The sequence below is a fragment of the Osmia lignaria genome, unplaced genomic scaffold, assembly GCF_051020975.1.
Source record: "Osmia lignaria lignaria isolate PbOS001 unplaced genomic scaffold, iyOsmLign1 scaffold0002, whole genome shotgun sequence".
Classification (NCBI taxonomy): Eukaryota; Metazoa; Arthropoda; class Insecta; order Hymenoptera; family Megachilidae; genus Osmia; species Osmia lignaria.
This window is the reverse complement of record NW_027478159.1, coordinates 16,782,401-16,798,380: the sequence shown is the minus strand read 5'-3', so window position 1 is coordinate 16,798,380 and position 15,980 is coordinate 16,782,401.

Sequence of the window (15,980 nt, the reverse complement as noted above, 5' to 3'; positions counted from 1 at the left end):
ATATGTCCGTCAGGACCCTTCCCTTGAGATAAATCTGCAAATATCTCGGAAACGAAGCGAGCTATTGCAAAACGTTAAGAGACCTTTTTTGTAGAGAATTAAGTTTCCTACTTTTTATGTTCTATGATATTTTTTGATCAGATGCGTAGTTCTCGAGATATCTCAAGATATTTAAAAGCTCCGAAGCTGCACCAACATAATAGAGGTACAGAAACACCGTGGCCCCTTTCTTTGAGATAACTCTGCACTATTGCGAGCTGCAAATGCCACTTCCAGCTTAGCTGTGCAGAAGAAGAACAACAAGAATAAGAAATATTTCGAAATATGTCCGTCAGGCCCCTTCCCTTGAGATAAATCTGCAAATATCTCGGAAACGAAGCGAGCTACGGCAAAATGTTAAGAGACCTTTTTTGTAGAAAATTAGGTTTTCTACTTTTTATGTTCTATGATATTTTTTGATCAGATGCGTAGTTCTCGAGATATATCAAGATATTTGAAAGTTCCGTAGCCGCACCAACATAATAGAGATACAGATACACAGTGGCCCCTTTCTTTGAGATAACTCTGCACTATTGCGAGCGGCAAATGCCACTTCCAGCTTAGCTGTGCAGAAGAAGAACAACAAAAAGAAGAAATATCTCGAAATATGTCCGTCAGGACCCTTCCCTTGAGATAAATCTGCAAATATCTCGGAAACGAAGCGAGCTATTGCAAAACGTTAAGAGATCTTTTTTGCAGAGAATTAAGTTTCCTACTTTTTATGTTCTATGATATTTTTTGATCAGATGCGTAGTTCTCGAGATATATCAAGATATTTAAAAGTTCCGAAGCCGCACCAACATAATAGAGATACAGAAACACCGTAGCCCCTTTCTTTGCGATAACTCTGCACTATTGCGAGCTGCAAATGCCACTTCCAGCTTAGCTGTGCAGAAGAAGAACAACAAGAAGAAGAAATATCTCGAAATATGTCCGTCAGGCCCCTTCCCTTGAGATAAATCTGCAAATATCTCGTAAACGAAGCGAGCTATGGCAAAATGTTAAGAGACCTTTTTTGTAGAGAATTAAGTTTCCTACTTTTTATGTTCTATGATATTTTTTGATCAGATGCGTAGTTCTCGAGATATATCAAGATATTTAAAAGCTCCGAAGCTGCACCAACATAATAGAGGTACAGAAACACCGTGGCCCCTTTCTTTGAGATAACTCTGCACTATTGCGAGCTGCAAATGCCACTTCCAGCTTAGCTGTGCAGAAGAAGAACAACAAGAATATGAAATATTTCGAAATATGTCCGTCAGGCCCCTTCCCTTGAGATATATCTGCAAATATCTCGGAAACGAAGCGAGCTACGGCAAAATGTTAAGAGACCTTTTTTGTAGAAAATTAGGTTTTCTACTTTTTATGTTCTATGATATTTTTTGATCAGATGCGTAGTTCTCGAGATATATCAAGATATTTGAAAGTTCCGTAGCCGCACCAACATAATAGAGATACAGATACACAGTGGCCCCTTTCTTTGAGATAACTCTGCACTATTGCGAGCGGCAAATGCCACTTCCAGCTTAGCTGTGCAGAAGAAGAACAACAAAAAGAAGAAATATCTCGAAATATGTCCGTCAGGACCCTTCCCTTGAGATAAATCTGCAAATATCTCGGAAACGAAGCGAGCTATTGCAAAACGTTAAGAGACCTTTTTTGTAGAGAATTAAGTTTCCTACTTTTTATGTTCTATGATATTTTTTGATCAGATGCGTAGTTCTCGAGATATATCAAGATATTTAAAAGCTCCGAAGCTGCACCAACATAATAGAGGTACAGAGACACCGTGGCCCCTTTCTTTGAGATAACTCTGCACTATTGCGGGCTGCAAATGCCACTTCCAGCTTAGCTGTGCAGAAGAAGAACAACAAGAATAAGAAATATTTCGAAATATGTCCGTCAGGCCCCTTCCCTTGAGATAAATCTGCAAATATCTCGGAAACGAAGCGAGCTACGGCAAAATGTTAAGAGACCTTTTTTGTAGAAAATTAGGTTTCCTACTTTTTATGTTCTATGATATTTTTTGATCAGATGCGTAGTTCTCGAGATATATCAAGATATTTAAAAGTTCCGAAGCCGCACCAACATAATAGAGATACAGAAACACCGTGGCCCCTTTCTTTGCGATAACTCTGCACTATTGCGAGCTGCAAATGCCACTTCCAGCTTAGCTGTGCAGAAGAAGAACAACAAGAAGAAGAAATATCTCGAAATATGTCCATCAGGACCCTTCCCTTGAGATAAATCTGCAAATATCTCGGAAAAGAAGCGAGCTATGGCAAAATGTTAAGAGACCTTTTTTGTAGAGAATTATGTTTCCTACAATTTATGTTCTATGATATTTTTTGATCAGAAGCGTAGTTTTCGAGATATATCGAGATATTTAAAAGTGCCGAAGCCGCACCAACATAATAGAGATACAGAAACACCGTGGCCCCTTTCTTTGGGATAACTCTGCACTATTGCGAGCTGAAAATGCCACTTCCAGTTTAGCTGTGCAGAAGAAGAACAACAAGAAGAAGAAATATCTCGAAATATGTCCGTCAGGACCCTTCCCTTGAGATAAATCTGCAAATATCTCGGAAACGAAGCGAGCTATTGCAAAACGTTAAGAGACCTTTTTTGTAGAGAATTAAGTTTCCTACTTTTTATGTTCTATGATATTTTTTGATCAGATGCGTAGTTCTCGAGATATATCAAGATATTTAAAAGCTCCGAAGCTGCACCAACATAATAGAGGTACAGAAACACCGTGGCCCCTTTCTTTGAGATAACTCTGCACTATTGCGAGCTGCAAATGCCACTTCCAGCTTAGCTGTGCAGAAGAAGAACAACAAGAATAAGAAATATTTCGAAATATGTCCGTCAGGCCCCTTCCCTTGAGATAAATCTGCAAATATCTCGGAAACGAAGCGAGCTACGGCAAAATGTTAAGAGACCTTTTTTGTAGAAAATTAGGTTTTCTACTTTTTATGTTCTATGATATTTTTTGATCAGATGCGTAGTTCTCGAGATATATCAAGATATTTGAAAGTTCCGTAGCCGCACCAACATAATAGAGATACAGATACACAGTGGCCCCTTTCTTTGAGATAACTCTGCACTATTGCGAGCGGCAAATGCCACTTCCAGCTTAGCTGTGCAGAAGAAGAACAACAAAAAGAAGAAATATCTCGAAATATGTCCGTCAGGACCCTTCCCTTGAGATAAATCTGCAAATATCTCGGAAACGAAGCGAGCTATTGCAAAACGTTAAGAGATCTTTTTTGCAGAGAATTAAGTTTCCTACTTTTTATGTTCTATGATATTTTTTGATCAGATGCGTAGTTCTCGAGATATATCAAGATATTTAAAAGTTCCGAAGCCGCACCAACATAATAGAGATACAGAAACACCGTGGCCCCTTTCTTTGCGATAACTCTGCACTATTCCGAGCTGCAAATGCCACTTCCAGCTTAGCTGTGCAGAAGAAGAACAACAAGAAGAAGAAATATCTCGAAATATGTCCGTCAGGCCCCTTCCCTTGAGCTAAATCTGCAAATATCTCGGAAACGATGCCAGCTATGGGAAAATGTTAAGAGACCTTTTTTGTAGAGAATTAAGTTTCCTACTTTTTATGTTCTATGATATTTTTCGATCAGAGGCGTAGTTCTCGAGATATATCAAGATATTTAAAAGTTCCGAAGCCGCACCAACATAATAGAGATACAGAAACACCGTGGCCCCTTTCTTTGAGATAACTCTGCACTATTGCGACCTGCAAATGCCACTTCCAGCTTAGCTGTGCAGAAGAGGAACAACAAGAAGAAGAAATATCTCGGAATATGTCCGTCAGGCCCCTTCCCTTGAGCTAAATCTGCAAATATCTCGGAAACGATGCCAGCTATGGGAAAATGTTAAGAGACCTTATTTGTAGAGAATTAAGTTTCCTACTTTTTATGTTCTACGATATTTTTTGATCAGATGCGTAGTTCTCGAGATATATCAAGATATTTAAAAGTTCCGAAGCCGCACCAACATAATAGAGATACAGAAACACCGTGGCCCCTTTCTTTGAGATAACTCTGCACTATTGCGAGCTGCAAACGCCACTTCCAGCTTAGCTGTGCAGAAGAGGAACAACAAGAAGAAGAAATATCTCGAAATATGTCCGTCAGGCCCCTTCCCTTGAGATAAATCTGCAAATATCTCGGAAACGAAGCGAGCTATGGCAAAATATTAAGAGACCTTTTTTGTAGAGAATTATGTTTCCTACAATTTAGGTTCTCTGATATTTTTTGATCAGAAGCGTAGTTTTCGAGATATATCGAGATATTTAAAAGTTCCGAAGCCGCACCAACATAATAGAGATACAGAAACACCGTGGCCCCTTTCTTTGAGATAACTCTGCACTATTGCGACCTGCAAATGCCACTTCCAGCTTAGCTGTGCAGAAGAGGAACAACAAGAAGAAGAAATATCTCGGAATATGTCCGTCAGGCCCCTTCCCTTGAGATAAATCTGCAAATATCTCGGAAACGAAGCGAGCTACGGCAAAATGTTAAGAGACCTTTTTTGTAGAAAATTAGGTTTCCTACTTTTTATGTTCTATGATATTTTTTGATCAGATGCGTAGTTCTCGAGATATATCAAGATATTTAAAAGTTCCGAAGCCGCACCAACATAATAGAGATACAGAAACACCGTGGCCCCTTTCTTTGCGATAACTCTGCACTATTGCGAGCTGCAAATGCCACTTCCAGCTTAGCTGTGCAGAAGAAGAACAACAAGAAGAAGAAATATCTCGAAATATGTCCGTCAGGCCCCTTCCCTTGAGATAAATCTGCAAATATCTCGGAAACGAAGCGAGCTATGGCAAAATGTTAAGAGACCTTTTTTGTAGAGAATTAAGTTTCCTACTTTTTATGTTCTATGATATTTTTCGATCAGAGGCGTAGTTCTCGAGATATATCAAGATATTTAAAAGTTCCGAAGCCGCACCAACATAATAGAGATACAGAAACACCGTGGGCCCTCTCTTTGAGATAACTCTGCACGATTGCGAGCTGGAAATGCCACTTCCAGTTTAGCTGTGCAGAAGAAGAACAACAAGAAGAAGAAATATCTCGAAATATGTCCGTCAGGCCCCTTCCCTTGAGATAAATCTGCAAATATCTCGGAAACGAAGCGAGCTACGGCAAAATGTTAAGAGACCTTTTTTGTAGAGAATTATGTTTCCTACAATTTACGTTCTCTGATATTTTTTGATCAGAAGCGTAGTTTTCGAGATATATCGAGATATTTAAAAGTTCCGAAGCCGCACCAACATAATAGAGATACAGAAACACCGTGGCCCCTTTCTTTGAGATAACTCTGCACTATTGCGACCTGCAAATGCCACTTCCAGCTTAGCTGTGCAGAAGAGGAACAACAAGAAGAAGAAATATCTCGGAATATGTCCGTCAGGCCCCTTCCCTTGAGCTAAATCTGCAAATATCTCGGAAACGAAGCGAGCTATGGCAAAATGTTAAGAGACCTTTTTTGTAGAGAATTAAGTTTCCTACTTTTTATGTTCTATGATATTTTTTGATCAGATGCGTAGTTCTCGAGATATATCAAGATATTTAAAAGCTCCGAAGCTGCACCAACATAATAGAGGTACAGAAACACCGTGGCCCCTTTCTTTGAGATAACTCTGCACTATTGCGAGCTGCAAATGCCACTTCCAGCTTAGCTGTGCAGAAGAAGAACAACAAGAATAAGAAATATTTCGAAATATGTCCGTCAGGCCCCTTCCCTTGAGATAAATCTGCAAATATCTCGGAAACGAAGCGAGTTACGGCAAAATGTTAAGAGACCTTTTTTGTAGAAAATTAGGTTTCCTACTTTTTATGTTCTATGATATTTTTTGATCAGATGCGTAGTTCTCGAGATATATCAAGATATTTAAAAGTTCCGAAGCCGCACCAACATAATAGAGATACAGAAACACCGTGGCCCCTTTCTTTGAGATAACTCTGCACTATTGCGCGCTGCAAATGCCACTTCCAGCTTAGCTGTGCAGAAGAAGAACAACAAGAAGAAGAAATATCTCGAAATATGTCCGTCAGGCCCCTTCCCTTGAGATAAATCTGCAAATATCTCGGAAACGAAGCGAGCTACGGCAAAATGTTAAGAGACCTTTTTTGTAGAAAATTAGGTTTCCTACTTTTTATGTTCTATGATATTTTTTGATCAGATGCGTAGTTCTCGAGATATATCAAGATATTTGAAAGTTCCGAAGCCGCACCAACATAATAGAGATACAGAAACACCGTGGCCCCTTTCTTTGCGATAACTCTGCACTATTGCGAGCTGCAAATGCCACTTCCAGCTTAGCTGTGCAGAAGAAGAACAACAAGAAGAAGAAATATCTCGAAATATGTCCGTCAGGCCCCTTCCCTTGAGATAAATCTGCAAATATCTCGGAAACGAAGCGAGCTATGGCAAAATGTTAAGAGACCTTTTTTGTAGAAAATTATGTTTCCTACAATTTATGTTCTATGATATTTTTTGATCAGAAGCGTAGTTTTCGAGATATATCGAGATATTTAAAAGTTCCGAAGCCGCACCAACATAATAGAGATACAGAAACACCGTGGCCCCTTTCTTTGAGATAACTCTGCACTATTGCGAGCTGGAAATGCCACTTCCAGCTTAGCTGTGCAGAAGAAGAACAACAAGAAGAAGAAATATCTCGAAATATGTCCGTCAGGCCCCTTCCCTTGAGATAAATCTGCAAATATCTCGGAAACGAAGCGAGCTACGGCAAAATGTTAAGAGACCTTTTTTGTAGAAAATTAGGTTTCCTACTTTTTATGTTCTATGATATTTTTTGATCAGATGCGTAGTTCTCGAGATATATCAAGATATTTGAAAGTTCCGAAGCCGCACCAACATAATAGAGATACAGAAACACCGTGGCCCCTTTCTTTGCGATAACTCTGCACTATTGCGAGCTGCAAATGCCACTTCCAGCTTAGCTGTGCAGAAGAAGAACAACAAGAAGAAGAAATATCTCGAAATATGTCCGTCAGGCCCCTTCCCTTGAGATAAATCTGCAAATATCTCGGAAACGAAGCGAGCTATGGCAAAATGTTAAGAGACCTTTTTTGTAGAAAATTATGTTTCCTACAATTTATGTTCTATGATATTTTTTGATCAGAAGCGTAGTTTTCGAGATATATCGAGATATTTAAAAGTTCCGAAGCCGCACCAACATAATAGAGATACAGAAACACCGTGGCCCCTTTCTTTGAGATAACTCTGCACTATTGCGAGCTGGAAATGCCACTTCCAGCTTAGCTGTGCAGAAGAAGAACAACAAGAAGAAGAAATATCTCGAAATATGTCCGTCAGGCCCCTTCCCTTGAGATAAATCTGCAAATATCTCGGAAACGAAGCGAGCTATGGCAAAATGTTAAGAGACCTTTTTTGTAGAGAATTAAGTTTCCTACTTTTTATGTTCTATGATATTTTTCGATCAGAGGCGTAGTTCTCGAGATATATCAAGATATTTAAAAGTTCCGAAGCCGCACCAACATAATAGAGATACAGAAACACCGTGGCCCCTTTCTTTGAGATAACTCTGCACGATTGCGAGCTGGAAATGCCACTTCCAGTTTAGCTGTGCAGAAGAAGAACAACAAGAAGAAGAAATATCTCGAAATATGTCCATCAGGACCCTTCCCTTGAGATAAATCTGCAAATATCTCGGAAACGAAGCGAGCTATGGCAAAATGTTAAGAGACCTTTTTTGTAGAGAATTAGGATTCCTACTTTTTATGTTCTATGATATTTTTTGAACAGATACGTAGTTCTCGAGATATATCAAGATATTTAAAAGTTCCGAAGCCGCACCAACATAATAGAGATACAGAAACACCATGGCCCCTTTCTTTGAGATAACTCTGCACTATTGCGCGCTGCAAATGCCACTTCCAGCTTAGCTGTGCAGAAGAAGAACAACAAGAAGAAGAAATATCTCGAAATATGTCCGTCAGGCCCCTTCCCTTGAGATAAATCTGCAAATATCTCGGAAACGAAGCGAGCTATGGCAAAATGTTAAGAGACCTTTTTTGTAGAGAATTAAGTTTCCTACTTTTTATGTTCTATGATATTTTTTGATCAGATGCGTAGTTCTCGAGATATATCAAGATATTTAAAAGCTCCGAAGCTGCACCAACATAATAGAGGTACAGAAACACCGTGGCCCCTTTCTTTGAGATAACTCTGCACTATTGCGAGCTGCAAATGCCACTTCCAGCTTAGCTGTGCAGAAGAAGAACAACAAGAATAAGAAATATTTCGAAATATGTCCGTCAGGCCCCTTCCCTTGAGATAAATCTGCAAATATCTCGGAAACGAAGCGAGCTACGGCAAAATGTTAAGAGACCTTTTTTGTAGAAAATTAGGTTTTCTACTTTTTATGTTCTATGATATTTTTTGATCAGATGCGTAGTTCTCGAGATATATCAAGATATTTGAAAGTTCCGTAGCCGCACCAACATAATAGAGATACAGATACACAGTGGCCCCTTTCTTTGAGATAACTCTGCACTATTGCGAGCGGCAAATGCCACTTCCAGCTTAGCTGTGCAGAAGAAGAACAACAAAAAGAAGAAATATCTCGAAATATGTCCGTCAGGACCCTTCCCTTGAGATAAATCTGCAAATATCTCGGAAACGAAGCGAGCTATTGCAAAACGTTAAGAGATCTTTTTTGCAGAGAATTAAGTTTCCTACTTTTTATGTTCTATGATATTTTTTGATCAGATGCGTAGTTCTCGAGATATATCAAGATATTTAAAAGTTCCGAAGCCGCACCAACATAATAGAGATACAGAAACACCGTAGCCCCTTTCTTTGCGATAACTCTGCACTATTGCGAGCTGCAAATGCCACTTCCAGCTTAGCTGTGCAGAAGAAGAACAACAAGAAGAAGAAATATCTCGAAATATGTCCGTCAGGCCCCTTCCCTTGAGATAAATCTGCAAATATCTCGGAAACGAAGCGAGCTATGGCAAAACGTTAAGAGACCTTTTTTGTAGAGAATTAAGTTTCCTACTTTTTATGTTCTATGATATTTTTTGATCAGATGCGTAGTTCTCGAGATATATCAAGATATTTAAAAGCTCCGAAGCTGCACCAACATAATAGAGGTACAGAGACACCGTGGCCCCTTTCTTTGAGATAACTCTGCACTATTGCGGGCTGCAAATGCCACTTCCAGCTTAGCTGTGCAGAAGAAGAACAACAAGAATAAGAAATATTTCGAAATATGTCCGTCAGGCCCCTTCCCTTGAGATAAATCTGCAAATATCTCGGAAACGAAGCGAGCTACGGCAAAATGTTAAGAGACCTTTTTTGTAGAAAATTAGGTTTCCTACTTTTTATGTTCTATGATATTTTTTGATCAGATGCGTAGTTCTCGAGATATATCAAGATATTTAAAAGTTCCGAAGCCGCACCAACATAATAGAGATACAGAAACACCGTGGCCCCTTTCTTTGCGATAACTCTGCACTATTGCGAGCTGCAAATGCCACTTCCAGCTTAGCTGTGCAGAAGAAGAACAACAAGAACAAGAAATATCTCGAAATATGTCCATCAGGACCCTTCCCTTGAGATAAATCTGCAAATATCTCGGAAAAGAAGCGAGCTATGGCAAAATGTTAAGAGACCTTTTTTGTAGAGAATTATGTTTCCTACAATTTATGTTCTATGATATTTTTTGATCAGAAGCGTAGTTTTCGAGATATATCAAGATATTTAAAAGCTCCGAAGCTGCACCAACATAATAGAGGTACAGAAACACCGTGGCCCCTTTCTTTGAGATAACTCTGCACTAGTGCGAGCTGCAAATGCCACCTCCAGCTTAGCTGTGCAGAAGAAGAACAACAAGAAGAAGAAATATCTCGAAATATGTCCGTCAGGCCCCTTCCCTTGAGATAAATCTGCAAATATCTCGGAAACGAAGCGAGCTATGGCAAAATGTTAAGAGACCTTTCTTGTAGAGAATTAAGTTTCCTACCTTTTATGTAGTATGATATTTTTTGATCAGATGCGTAGTTCTCGAGATATATCAAGATATTTAAAAGTTCCGAAGCCGCACCAACATAATAGAGATACAGTAACACCGTGGCCCCTTTCTTTGAGATAACTCTGCACTATTGCGCTCTGCAAATGCCACTTCCAGCTTAGCTGGGCAGAAGAAGAACAACAAGAAGAAGAAATATCTCGAAATATGTCCGTCAGGCCCCTTCCCTTGAGATAAATCTGCAAATATCTCGCAAACGAAGCGAGCTATGGCAAAATGTTAAGAGACCTTTTTTGTAGAGAATTCAGTTTCCTACTTTTTATGTTCTATGATATTTTTCGATCAGAGGCGTAGTTCTCGAGATATATCAAGATATTTAAAAGTTCCGAAGCCGCACCAACATAATAGAGATACAGAAACACCGTGGCCCCTTTCTTTGAGATAACTCTGCACTATTGCGAGCTGTAAATGCCACTTCCAGCTTAGCTGTGCAGAAGAAGAACAACAAGAAGAAGAAATATCTCGAAATATGTCCGTCAGGACCCTTCCCTTGAGATAAATCTGCAAATATCTCGGAAACGAAGCGAGCTATTGCAAAACGTTAAGAGACCTTTTTTGTAGAAAATTAGGATTCCTACTTTTTATGTTCTATGATATTTTTTGAACAGATGCGTAGTTCTCGAGATATATCAAGATATTTAAAAGTTCCGAAGCCGCACCAACATAATAGAGATACAGAAACACCATGGCCCCTTTCTTTGAGATAACTCTGCACTATTGCGCGCTGCAAATGCCACTTCCAGCTTAGCTGTGCAGAAGAAGAACAACAAGAAGAAGAAATATCTCGAAATATGTCCGTCAGGCCCCTTCCCTTGAGATAAATCTGCAAATATCTCGGAAACGAAGCGAGCTATGGCAAAATGTTAAGAGACCTTTTTTGTAGAGAATTAGGATTCCTACTTTTTATGTTCTATGATATTTTTTGATCAGATGCGTAGTTCTCGAGATATATCAAGATATTTAAAAGTTCCGAAGCCGCACCAACATAATAGAGATACAGAAACACCGTAGCCCCTTTCGTTGCGATAACTCTGCACTATTGCGAGCTGCAAATGCCACTTCCAGCTTAGCTGTGCAGAAGAAGAACAACAAGAAGAAGAAGTATCTCGAAATATGTCCGTCAGGCCCCTTCCCTTGAGATAAATCTGCAAATATCTCGGAAACGAAGCGAGCTATGGCAAAATGTTAAGAGACCTTTTTTGTAGAAAATTATGTTTCCTACAATTTATGTTCTATGATATTTTTTGATCAGAAGCGTAGTTTTCGAGATATATCGAGATATTTAAAAGTTCCGAAGCCGCACCAACATAATAGAGATACAGAAACACCGTGGCCCCTTTCTTTGGGATAACTCTGCACTATTGCGAGCTGGAAATGCCACTTCCAGTTTAGCTGTGCAGAAGAAGAACAACAAGAAGAAGAAATATCTCGAAATATGTCCGTCAGGACCCTTCCCTTGAGATAAATCTGCAAATATCTCGGAAACGAAGCGAGCTATTGCAAAACGTTAAGAGACCTTTTTTGTAGAGAATTAAGTTTCCTACTTTTTATGTTCTATGATATTTTTTGATCAGATGCGTAGTTCTCGAGATATATCAAGATATTTAAAAGCTCCGAAGCTGCACCAACATAATAGAGGTACAGAGACACCGTGGCCCCTTTCTTTGAGATAACTCTGCACTATTGCGGGCTGCAAATGCCACTTCCAGCTTAGCTGTGCAGAAGAAGAACAACAAGAATAAGAAATATTTCGAAATATGTCCGTCAGGCCCCTTCCCTTGAGATAAATCTGCAAATATCTCGGAAACGAAGCGAGCTACGGCAAAATGTTAAGAGACCTTTTTTGTAGAAAATTAGCTTTCCTACTTTTTATGTTCTATGATATTTTTTGATCAGATGCGTAGTTCTCGAGATATATCAAGATATTTAAAAGTTCCGAAGCCGCACCAACATAATAGAGATACAGAAACACCGTGGCCCCTTTCTTTGCGATAACTCTGCACTATTGCGAGCTGCAAATGCCACTTCCAGCTTAGCTGTGCAGAAGAAGAACAACAAGAAGAAGAAATATCTCGAAATATGTCCATCAGGACCCTTCCCTTGAGATAAATCTGCAAATATCTCGGAAACGAAGCGAGCTATGGCAAAATGTTAAGAGACCTTTTTTGTAGAGAATTATGTTTCCTACAATTTACGTTCTATGATATTTTTTGATCAGAAGCGTAGTTTTCGAGATATATCGAGATATTTAAAAGTTCCGAAGCCGCACCAACATAATAGAGATACAGAAACACCGTGGCCCCTTTCTTTGGGATAACTCTGCACTATTGCGAGCTAGAAATGCCACTTCCAGTTTAGCTGTGCAGAAGAAGAACAACAAGAATAAGAAATATCTCGAAATATGTCCGTCAGGACCCTTCCCTTGAGATAAATCTGCAAATATCTCGGAAACGAAGCGAGCTATTGCAAAACGTTAAGAGACCTTTTTTGTAGAGAATTAAGTTTCCTACTTTTTATGTTCTATGATATTTTTTGATCAGATGCGTAGTTCTCGAGATATATCAAGATATTTAAAAGCTCCGAAGCTGCACCAACATAATAGAGGTACAGAGACACCGTGGCCCCTTTCTTTGAGATAACTCTGCACTATTGCGGGCTGCAAATGCCACTTCCAGCTTAGCTGTGCAGAAGAAGAACAACAAGAATAAGAAATATTTCGAAATATGTCCGTCAGGCCCCTTCCCTTGAGATAAATCTGCAAATATCTCGGAAACGAAGCGAGCTACGGCAAAATGTTAAGAGACCTTTTTTGTAGAAAATTAGGTTTCCTACTTTTTATGTTCTATGATATTTTTTGATCAGATGCGTAGTTCTCGAGATATATCAAGATATTTAAAAGTTCCGAAGCCGCACCAACATAATAGAGATACAGAAACACCGTGGCCCCTTTCTTTGCGATAACTCTGCACTATTGCGAGCTGCAAATGCCACTTCCAGCTTAGCTGTGCAGAAGAAGAACAACAAGAAGAAGAAATATCTCGAAATATGTCCGTCAGGACCCTTCCCTTGAGATAAATCTGCAAATATCTCGGAAACGAAGCGAGCTATTGCAAAACGTTAAGAGACCTTTTTTGTAGAGAATTAAGTTTCCTACTTTTTATGTTCTATGATATTTTTTGATCAGATGCGTAGTTCTCGAGATATATCAAGATATTTAAAAGCTCCGAAGCTGCACCAACATAATAGAGGTACAGAAACACCGTGGCCCCTTTCTTTGAGATAACTCTGCACTAGTGCGAGCTGCAAATGCCACCTCCAGCTTAGCTGTGCAGAAGAAGAACAACAAGAAGAAGAAATATCTCGAAATATGTCCGTCAGGCCCCTTCCCTTGAGATAAATCTGCAAATATCTCGGAAACGAAGCGAGCTATGGCAAAATGTTAAGAGACCTTTCTTGTAGAGAATTAAGTTTCCTACCTTTTATGTAGTATGATATTTTTTGATCAGATGCGTAGTTCTCGAGATATATCAAGATATTTAAAAGTTCCGAAGCCGCACCAACATAATAGAGATACAGAAACACCGTGGCCCCTTTCTTTGAGATAACTCTGCACTATTGCGCTCTGCAAATGCCACTTCCAGCTTAGCTGGGCAGAAGAAGAACAACAAGAAGAAGAAATATCTCGAAATATGTCCGTCAGGCCCCTTCCCTTGAGATAAATCTGCAAATATCTCGCAAACGAAGCGAGCTATGGCAAAATGTTAAGAGACCTTTTTTGTAGAGAATTCAGTTTCCTACTTTTTATGTTCTATGATATTTTTTGATCAGATGCGTAGTTCTCGAGATATATCAAGATATTTAAAAGCTCCGAAGCTGCACCAACATAATAGAGGTACAGAAACACCGTGGCCCCTTTCTTTGAGATAACTCTGCACTAGTGCGAGCTGCAAATGCCACTTCCAGCTTAGCTGTGCAGAAGAAGAACAACAAGAAGAAGAAATATCTCGAAATATGTCCGTCAGGCCCCTTCCCTTGAGATAAATCTGCAAATATCTCGGAAACGAAGCGAGCTATGGCAAAATGTTAAGAGACCTTTCTTGTAGAGAATTAAGTTTCCTACCTTTTATGTAGTATGATATTTTTTGATCAGATGCGTAGTTCTCGAGATATATCAAGATATTTAAAAGTTCCGAAGCCGCACCAACATAATAGAGATACAGAAACACCGTGGCCCCTTTCTTTGAGATAACTCTGCACTATTGCGCTCTGCAAATGCCACTTCCAGCTTAGCTGGGCAGAAGAAGAACAACAAGAAGAAGAAATATCTCGAAATATGTCCGTCAGGCCCCTTCCCTTGAGATAAATCTGCAAATATCTCGCAAACGAAGCGAGCTATGGCAAAATGTTAAGAGACCTTTTTTGTAGAGAATTCAGTTTCCTACTTTTTATGTTCTATGATATTTTTCGATCAGAGGCGTAGTTCTCGAGATATATCAAGATATTTAAAAGTTCCGAAGCCGCACCAACATAATAGAGATACAGAAACACCGTGGCCCCTTTCTTTGAGATAACTCTGCACTATTGCGAGCTGTAAATGCCACTTCCAGCTTAGCTGTGCAGAAGAAGAACAACAAGAAGAAGAAATATCTCGAAATATGTCCGTCAGGCCCCTTCCCTTGAGATATATCTGCAAATATCCCGGAAACGAAGCGAGCTATGGCAAAATGTTAAGAGACCTTTTTTGTAGAGAATTATGCTTTCTACAATTTATGTTCTATGATATTTTTTGATCAGAAGCGTAGTTTTCGAGATATATCGAGATATTTAAAAGTTCCGAAGCCGCACCAACATAATAGAGATACAGAAACACCGTGGCCCCTTTCGTTGAGATAACTCTGCACTAGTGCGAGCCGCAAATGCCACTTCAAGCTTAGCTGTGCAGAAGAAGAACAACAAGAAGAAGAAATATCTCGAAATATGTCCGTCAGGCCCCTTCCCTTGAGATAAATCTGCAAATATCTCGGAAACGAAGCGAGCTATGGCAAAATGTTAAGAGACCTTTTTTGTAGAGAATTAAGTTTCCTAGTTTTTATGTTCTATGATATTTTTTGATCAGATGCGTAGTTCTCGAGATATATCAAGATATTTAAAAGTTCCGAAGCCGCACCAACATAATAGAGATACAGAAACACCGTGGCCCCTTTCTTTGAGATAACTCTGCACTATTGCGAGCTGCAAATGCCACTTCCAGCTTAGCTGTGCAGAGGAAGAACAACAAGAAGAAGAAATATCTCGAAATATGTCCGTCAGGCCAGTTCCTTTGAGCTGAATCTGCAAATATCTCGGAAACGAAGCGAGCTATGGCAAAATGTTAAGAGACGTTTTTTGTAGAGAATTATGTTTCCTACAATTTATGTTCTATGATATTTTTTGATCAGAAGCGTAGTTTTCGAGATATATCGAGATATTTAAAAGTTCCGAAGCCGCACCAACATAATAGAGATACAGAAACTACGTGGCCCCTTTCTTTGAGATAACTCTGCACTATTGTGAGCTGCAAATGCCACTTCCAGCTTAGCTGTGCAGAAGAAGAACAACAAGAAGAAGAAATATCTGGAAATATGTCCGTCAGGCCCCTTCCCTTGAGATAAATCTGCAAATATCTCGGAAACGATGCCAGCTATGGGAAAATGTTAAGAGACCTTTTTTGTAGAAAATTAGGATTCCTACTTTTTATGTTCTATGATATTTTTTGAACAGATGCGTAGTTCTCGAGATATATCAAGATATTTAAAAGTTCCGAAGCCGCACCAACATAATA